The 9,940-nt window shown below is 37.5% G+C and overlaps 1 pseudogene; it reads right to left on the reverse strand.

Moving 5' to 3' along the window:
* Positions 1–22: 22 nt before the first annotated feature.
* Positions 23–4,729, reverse strand: LOC132154345 (proteoglycan 4-like; annotated as a pseudogene).
* Positions 4,730–9,940: the final 5,211 nt, after the last annotated feature.

Genomic DNA, 9,940 nt, shown 5'->3' on the forward strand with positions numbered 1-9,940 from the left:
CTGTTTGTTTCATGCTGGTCTTTCAGGCGCAGTTGAGCCACTTGCTGATGTCATTCTGCTGGGAGGAATGGCTGACGGGCCGTCAAAGTGGGCAGATCACCGCTAACCTTGAGGTTTAGGACTTTAGCTGTAAATCACAGATAGTGTTATTAAATGCATCACTTTAAATGTACCGTACTGCTTCAAAGAAACCAAGATGAGACTCGATCAGTTACACATTTCACACTCAAATCCTCTCACAAACGGTCTTCACATTTAATTACAGTGGAAATACTTGTGTTGCAAGACTAAATGTTGTCACTTACGCCAAGAGAGAACAAAGTCATCGAAACCACCAGTCTTCCTGGGGTTAGGCATGGACAAGGCTGATGTCACGGGGGTCGGGAAGCCCTTCATTTTGAGCTTGATGTTGATCTCCCCTGACAACTGCATCTCTGGCAGATTAGAACAACAGATTAGAATTTTTCTGCTGCAGCCTTGACGTTATCTAAAATGAATACTACTAAAATCTTTCCATTATTTGAAATAAAATATAAATATTAGATGAAAATGTTGCTTTGGTAATTAAATGGAATAAAATGCAAATGACTAAAATTGCAATAAAAGTTAAGTTGAAGCTAAATAAATATTTAAAAAATATATTAAATGTAAACTGAAAATATGAACGCAAACTGAAAATAAAAGCAAATTTAAATCAATAAATGCCATTATCACAAATAATACTTAACCGTTTAGTTGCTATAATTACATTTTATATATTATTTTCAGTGTATTGCAAGGCCATTTTTAACAAAAATCATTAAGATTACCAGCTTGTTTTGGAATTTTGTCTGAATTTTTGGATCTCTTTCCACGGCAAGCTGGCACACTTCCAGAAGGAAAAGATAATTTCTGAACTGTGCCTCCTAATTAGAAAACATAAATTAGGATTACTTTTCTCATTTGGGTCATTTCTAATTATTCTAACCAGACACTGAATTAGTTAATACCTTTCTTGAAGAAGTACACCGACTCCAGCCTCTTTCTGGTAGCTGGCACTGGAAGAGCAGCAGTGATCTCACCGGTGAGCTCACTAAAGTCCTGGGCCACAGATCTGGGATATCCAGGCTCCACAACACCATTCTCCAAACTCCCAATAGTTTTCACCCTTAGTGAGAGAATATTTACAGTTCAGTGGATTTTCAAGTGTTGCAAACACAGTGATGGTTTTCCATGTCCTTCAGTACCTTGATGATGTAGGTCTTGCTCTCACAGTTGCAGCGTGTGAAGGCCGTGTCGATGGGAGACGGGATGCCCAGTTCTTCAGTGATTCTACCAGCAGGACCGGCTCTTCTAGTCTTGGGGTTCAGCAGCCAAAAGAAGTGACCTGAGATGGATAGCACTTTTCTTAATTAGTGTTATCATAACAAATCGCACAACCCACAACAGTACGTAACAGTACATAAAGAAGTTGTACCTCTGTGGTGGTACCATCAATGACAAGGCCACTGCAGAGATCAGGGTTCGAGTTTGCATCCTAAAAAACAGAAATGAATGGTTCAAATATATTCAGATTTAATTTACACTTTTGCTCAAAAGTTTAAAATATTCAAGATTGTAATGTTTTGGAAAGTAGTCACCTGTGCTCACCAAGGTTGCATTTATTTGGTTAAAAAACAGTAAAATATTACAATTTAAAAAAACTTTGCTATTTAAATGAAATGTAAACAGTAATTTATTCCTGTGATCAAAGCTGAATTTTCAGCATCATTCCTCCAGTCTTCTGTGTCACATGATCTAATATCTAATATGTTGCTTTGCTGCTCAAGAAACATCTGATTATTATTATCATTATTATTATGTTGAAAACAGTTTTTGCTGCTTAATCAACATCATGGTTTCCACAAAGCTCTCAAGAAGTGATAATTTTTTTATTGATATTAATAAGACTGATAATAATAAGAACCATTTTTAATAATTAAGCACCAAATCAGCATATTAAAATGATTTCTGAAGCATCACATGACACTGATGACTGGAGTAATGACTCTTGAAGATGAGGCTTTGCCATCACAGGAAGAATATTGTATTAATATTTCACAGTATTGCTGTTTTTCCTGTATTTTTCCCCAAGCAAATTCCAAACCTTTGACCAGTGGGGTATTTTAATGAATCGATTGAACAGATGTATATAACATGAAAGACTGACACAGTATTTTCTATTGTGTTTTATGTGGTTAAATAGATTTGAATTACAGAATACAACTAGTTTCGAATATTTTCCATACATAGGTGGTAATTACAAGGATGTGATACCTGGAGCTGCAGGGCTGCTGGCCTGGGCGATGTCTGCAAGAGTGCTGGGTTTACCTGCAGCAGAGGCAGGTCCACTGGACGGCCCATCACCTTGTCCACTGATGGAGAGGGACACCTGCACTGGGATGGGTAGAGGGTTCCCAGAGGAAGGTCCCGCTGCATGTAGTGGTCCAGCTGCAGGATCCGGACCAGATTCCGGCAGTAGGAACCCAGAAGGATTGGAACCAATGCAATATGTAGTTTGGTTAATATTTTGATCATCAGCTCACATGGTAATGTCTGTAGATTTGAATTAGTTGCATCTTTCCTAGAATAAGTCAAACCAATTTTAGTTTTAATAGGTTAATTATTTTTAAGCAAACTCATAAAGCTGTTACCAGGTATGTCAGAGGGTGTCCGAGGAGCGAAGAGGCTGATGTCCTGGGACAGAGGGCCACCAGCAGGAAGTGATGCAGCATTAGATGGAGTCATAAAGTTATTCAGTCTGGTGACTGAAAAAAATAAAATAAAAATCCATATACATTATCATTCAAAAGTGTGGAATCAGTAAGATCTACAAAAAGTTTCTACAAAAATATCAAAGAGCACCAGTTTTCAACATTGATAAAAATAATAAATTACGGTAAAAAAAAATTTGATACCGAAAACAGTTATTTTAAAAAAGTAATAGTATTTCACAATATTACTATTTAACTGTTTATATAATGAAGACACAAAACTTACCATCTCTCATGAGATCTGGGCTTTGCTGTGCTGTGAGACATGCTGCCACACACTCCTCAGTATAATCTGAAAAACAGCAAATAAAAATACACTTTTTCATTCTCTAATCAGAAGTTGATACAAAGTGAGAGCTACAGGGGTTCCAGTCAGACTGGATCACCAGCGGATGTCTGACTTAATTACACAATTCATGCTCCGTTTTATTTTCTGCTCCAACCTTTGTGCTAGTGATCCTCTTCAGTAGTCTGTAAAATACAGTTTGTCTTTAATATCACATGTACCTGTCAGAATGCTTCTTAGCTGCTCCGAGGGGCTTCAGATCAGACTTCTTTGGTGTTGGGTGTTTTAGTTTTGGGAGGGACAGTTTGGTCTTTATTTCTAACATGTTGCAACTTGAGTGAATGATCTTATCCTAAAATAACCTCTACAGCATCTACAGCCAATCAGCACTATAGGGGCTCCTCAACTTGCTAAAAGGGTCACAATCACGCAAAAAAAAAAAAAAGATTAAAATAAATATATTAAAATTATACCTGTTGGTTTGTTTAGTTTCAACTGGGAGAGAGCATCTGATGAAGACGAGAATAAAGTAAAACAGGAAGCGAAGATAACTTCGAAGATAAATAAAAATTAGGGTACAACTGACATTTGTCAATGATCTTAATTAATTAGTAGCCTATATAGTGAAGTAATTTTAAGTAGAGTTTTATACTGGGGGTCCCTGGGTCTTTAATATATATATATATAAACATATTATATATATATATAAAATAAAAAAAGCCAAAAAGAGTGTTGTGTCATACAGCACTGCTCGCTGTAGTCAGGGCAGCAGGAGTTGTGGCGCGCGCAGTCTGAATCGCACTCACACTGTCGGAACGCCTCTCCACAGCGACCTCTACAGGAGTCACCTGCCAATTACACACAACATCTTAACACTACACAACCGACTGTTTCGTATTTGATACATTCATTTCTAAGGCTTCTAAATTAGGAACATGACCAAACCTCTTCGGATTAAAAAAAAAAGAAAGAAAGAAAAATCACGTTGAAATATCATTAATGAGTATAAGGCTTCTGAGGAAAATGTCCCCCCCCCCCCAAATACACAAATAAATAAATAAAATAAAATAGTTTTGGCCCTAATTGAGTTATTAAAATAAATATATTAAAGTAAAAATAATTATATAATTATATATTATATACTATATTTAATAATATATCTATTATAATTATATAAAAATATTATATACAATTGTTATAGTAATAAAAAAATAATAATTTAAATGAAAAAAGAAATGAATTGGGCCAGGTAGTGGAGTACATGCATTAACAATTATCCAGCATTCTAAAATAAAGTACTTATCTGAGTCACTACATAAAATCATAATCTTGATTAATTATTATTCAAATTTCAAAAACTGGTAGACTGGGAGATGGTATGGTCTTACCAGCAGTGCAAGCATCCTCAAAATCCTTGCAGCACTCTCCATGGACAAAACAGTTGTAGTTACAGATCTGCCCGCGGGCGAATTGCTCGCCACATCTGCCCACACAACTGCCTGCACACAACAACACAGGCTGAGTCCATCAGACCTCACCAGGACCAAGATGGACAGATCCAGAAATGATCCGACTCACCTCGAGCAGCACACAGTGGCAGGAGAACACAGGCTATTGCCAGGAGAAACGAAACCAGAGCCGATCCAGCCATGATAACCCTCAACAGAACAGATCACACTGATTCAAAAACACCTGTTTGTCTCAAAAATACATGATATGATCACAAAACACTGAAGTTTGTTGTTTCAAAAAGAAGCCATTCATTATGAAAGTCGTCTGCATGCAGAGAAGGACTTACCAAAGGGAAGCGTCTTTCTGAGCTCACCTTGTTCTGTCCTTGTGCGCTTTGACTCTTTTATACTGTATGGCAGCTGGATTTCTCCTGTTGGCCAGAAACTTTAATTAAACACCACAGCCCAATTAAAGCATGATGATGTAAAGACTAACTCCCCCCCCCCCCCCACACACACACACACACATACACACTGTCAGCAATGTGTCCACAGAAGAGTCATTGACCTCTTTAAAATATCCATGGATTTCAATGTTCCACAAATGGGATGAATTTATTATTATTTTTTAAATATTATTATGGCTATTAAAATTTCAGTGTCCAGTGCTTCTGATACTGGGTTACAGTGCATGAAAGCTCATAATGCGGTCAGCTTATGGGTCAAAATGAAGCTCTTTAATCAAATTCAGAGAAACCAAGACATGTCACTGCAGAGGTCCTGAACTATTCCCAAACTTGATTTAGTTGACACAGATGGTGTTTGACTTTTCTAATGTGGTCACGAAAATTAAACTACGTACTATTGACAAAAGGCCCCACAGATTTCTCTTGTAGTCTTGAGTCACTTGATTTGAACCAAGAGTTGGTTTCATGTAGGAGGTCATGGTCATTTGAGTGTTTTGTGATTGTTTGGGTGGTTGGTTATTATGCATGTGTCTCAAATAGCTGCCAACGCTGATTCATAAGCTGAACTGAGAAGGACGTTGGAATAATGATCTCCTAATACCCAAAATCAAACCAAATCCAACAATGCAGTCATTAAAAAAATCTATATGTAATAAATGTTTTGGCTTTTCTCTCAGTTCCTGTCACAATAAATTGATCACGCGCTGTGAAGAAAGCGAGAGAGAAAACATCCTCTTAATGGGAAGTGGTTTTTGTTCTGAAGTAATGTCTTTCAAATGTTAAAGCAGTGTACCACACCTCCAAACACACTGCAGTGATTATTTCTGTCTTCTGGTTTGGAAATGCGCTTCAAAACTCAACATTGCCTCAGGGACCATTGAGACGCATTAGTCCACGTGTCCACAACAATCAAAGTCAATAGATTTTCTGTTCAGAAGCTGTTGTTGTTAATAGTCTGAAGAAAGTTATAGAAAATTAAAAAAAAGCAAAACCCTGGAGACAGATCATGTTCTCAAAGTGTTTTTGTTTATGGTTTAGAAAAAGAGACTTTGAGGACCACTTTTGGGCCACTTCATTCAGTGTCTTGCATCATTATATCGCTGTTGTTCTAGTGCTGTTCCAGCTCAAAGGTGTTGTTGACACTGGTACTTTGAGGTTTGCATCATGCTTTTGATTGCTCAAGCACAAGAATTTGTAGACCTTTTATAACTAACCATGTAACCTGCACATAAAAATTCTGTTGACTTCAAATGTGTTTAAAAGAAGTCTCTTATAGCACCAAAGATGCATTTGCTCAAATAAAATATAAAAACAAACAACAAACAAACATTAATATTGTGTATATTAGTGTTATGTTTGAGTCTACCAAAGTCGAGTCCAAAATGGACAGAGGTGGACTCAAGTCTGAGTCCCAAGTCTGCTAAAAGTTGCACTCAAGACTGGACTTGTGTATGTTAAAACATTTTAAAATAACAATTTTCTACAGTAATATATTTCAAATTGTAATTTATTCTTGTGGTCAAAGCTGGATTTTCAGTCATTACTCCTGTCTTCAGTGTCAAGTCAAGTCAATTCACCTTTATTTATATAGTGCTTTTAACAATACAGATTGGGTCGAAGCAGTTTACAGTATTAAATAGAAAAATAGTGCAAATATGCAACATGACAATTAAACACTCAATTTTCAGTTAAAGGCGGTTCATCATTGAATTCAGTGATGTCATCATCCAGCTCTATTCAATTTAAAAAGTATCTGTATAATCAAGTCGACGATATTGCTGGATATTAAGTGTCCCCAACTAAGCAAGCCAGAGGCGACAGCATCAAGGAACCAAAACTCAATTAGTGACAGAATGGAGAAAAAACCTTGGGAGAAACCAGGCTCAGTTGGGGGGCCAGTTCTCCTCTGACCAGACGAAACCAGCAGCTCAATTCCAGGCTGCAGCAAAGTCAGATTGTGCAGAAGAATCATCTGTTTCCTGCGGTCTTGTCCCAGTGGCCGTTTAGGAGACAAGGTCTTCATTGGGGATCTCTGTCTGGGGCTCATCTAGTTGTCCTGGTCTCCGCTGTCTTTCAGGGCTGTAGAGATCCTAGGTGCTGATCCACTATCTGGGCTGATCCACTTTTATCAATTTTTTTTTTTTTTACAGAAATTAGCAGTAAGTAATTACTCGTCATCCAGTTTTTTATATCAACTATGCATTCTGATAATTTTTTTAATTGGTATGTTTCGCCGGGCCATGAAGAAATATACAGCTGAGTGTCAACAGCATAACAGTGAAAGCTAACCCCATGTTGCCTGATGATATCGCCCAGGGGTAACATGTAAAGCTTGAAAAGTAACGGCCCTAGTACTGAGCCTTAAGGTAATCCATACTGCACTTGTGATCAATATTATATCTCTTCATTCACTGCTATGAATTAATGGCAGTCAGTTTAGTATGATTTGAATCATGCTAATGCACTTCCACTAACGCCAACAAAGTGTTGTAGTCTATGCAAAAGAATGTTGTGGTCAATAGTGTTGAATGCTGCACTAAGATCCATTAGGACTAATAGTGAAGTGACATTCAGCCAAGTATGGTGACCCATACTCAGAATTTGTGCTCTGCATTTAACCCATCCGAAATGCACACACACACAGAGCAGTGAACACACACACACACTGTGAGCATACACCCGGAGCAGTGGGCAGCCATTTATGCTGCGGCACCCAGGGAGCAGTTGGGGGTTCGATGCCTTGCTCAAGGGCACCTAAGTCGTGGTATTGAGGGTGGAGAGAGAACTGTACATGCACTCCCCCACCCACAATTCCTGCCGGCCCGGGACTCGAACTCACAACCTTTCGATTGGGAGTCCGACTCTCTAACCATTAGGCCACGACTTCCCCCTAATAGAGAGATACAACCACGATCAGATGATAAGAGCAGGTCATTTATAACTCTAAGGAGAGGAGTCTCAGTACTATGATCCGAGGTTGGTCTGTAATTAACTAGTTCTTTGGGGTCAAGTTGTGTTCTTTTAGTAAGAGGCTTAATAACAGCCAGTTTGAAGGTTTTGGGGACATATCCCAATGAAAATTGTGAATTAATAATAGTCAGAGGAGGATCTAGTACTTCTGGAAGCACTTCTTTTAGGAGCTTAGATGGAATAGGGTCTAACATAAATGTTTTGGTTTAAATGATTTAGGTTTCTACAATTCTTCCACTCCTATAGTAGAGAATGAGTGGAGTTGCTCCTCAGGGGATCTAAAGCGCATCTGATGTGATGCTGTAGCTGACGGATGCATGATTACAATTTTATCTCTAATAGTATCTATCTAAAATGCTAGAAAAGAGAGAGCCCATAGTTTCTGTTACATCAACAGTACAGTAACATGTTGAACTATTTTTCTGGATTAATCTTGAGGTATAATGGGATTTCAAAATTGTTGTTTAATAAATTTAAAACTGAGTGGTGACTGGGCATTTTCAGTGGTGGCCCCAAAGTATTTGAATAGCTTCCTTTATATCTTAGACTTTTACCTACATTGGGTTCTTTTAAAAGAAATTTGAAATTGTATTTATTAGAGTTCACCTATGGCTCAACTGAGTAAACAAAGTGGATCTCTTTCTTTACTATGATGTTTGTTTTACTTGCTTATTTATTTATTACTATTCTTTCCTTCTGTGCTGTTGGTCTCCTTTTTACTAGTTACTATTGTACAGCACATTGGTCAACCTTGCATTGTTTTAATTGTGCTCTAAAACAAACAAACAAACATTATCAAGTTTTTTTCTGTTGAATATGCTGAGGAATTGAGATAAACCAGGAAGATTACTTACAGTCTTTTGTGGTAGAAGTGATGGTTCTATCATACGTGTAACAATAAGTAGAATTGACAGTTTTAGGTATATGAAGTTTGCCCAAGACTAGATAATGATCAGAGATGTCATTGCTTTGCTGCATTTCAACACCGTCAACATCCATTCCATGTGACAGTATTAAATCTAGAGTATGATTTTGACAATGAGTAGGTCCTGAGATGTGTTGTCTAACACCAATAGCGTTCAAAATATCTACGAATGCTGATCCTAATGCATCTTTTTCATTATCAACATGGATATTAAAATCACCATCATCTAAAACTTTATCTGCAGCCAGCACTAACTCGAATAGAAAATAAGCAAATTCTTTTATAAATTCTTTATAGTGCCCTGGTGGCCTGTATGCAGTAGCCAGTACAAACATCACAGGGGATTTATCATTAACACTTGTTTCTCTGAATAATGTTATATGAAGCACCGTTACTTCAAACGAGTTATACTTGAAGCCTGCCCTCTGAGAAATACTAAAAATATTTTTATAAACTGTAGCAACACCTCTCCCTTTACCTTTGGGATGCAGCTCATGTTGATAACAATCTTGGTGGGTAGACTCATTTAAAATAATGTAATCATCAGGTTTTAGCCAGGTTTCTGTCAAACAGAGCACATCTAGGTTATGATCAGTGATTATATCATTTACAAAAAGCGCTTTTGTAGAAAGGGAGCTTATATTCAGTAAGCCAAACTTTATGACATGTTTTATATTTGTTGAACATCAATTAAATTGTTACTCTTAAATTTGTTTGGATGTTTTTTTGTATTTTCTAGTCCGGGGAACAGACAGTCTCTATAGTGTGATATCTAAGTAAAAGAATATCTATGTGGTGAGAATTAACTGTTTTCTGTGATGTGAGGCGGCTAGCAGATGGTCGGTTTAGCTTGTCTGTCTGCTTCCTGACCTGGAGAGCATATTACAGTGTCTGATATCGTACTTGCAAGTTCACACACCTCTTTAATGTTATTTTTAGTGATCTTAGACTGGAGAAGTTAAACGTCATCAAATAAAACACTTTTAATATGCTGATTGTATGATGCAAGCCCAGCAGGAGGACTGCAAGCTGTTCCGGAGCTGGCTGGA

The sequence above is a fragment of the Carassius carassius genome, chromosome 12, assembly GCF_963082965.1.
Source record: "Carassius carassius chromosome 12, fCarCar2.1, whole genome shotgun sequence".
In the NCBI taxonomy this organism is placed as follows: Eukaryota; Metazoa; Chordata; class Actinopteri; order Cypriniformes; family Cyprinidae; genus Carassius; species Carassius carassius.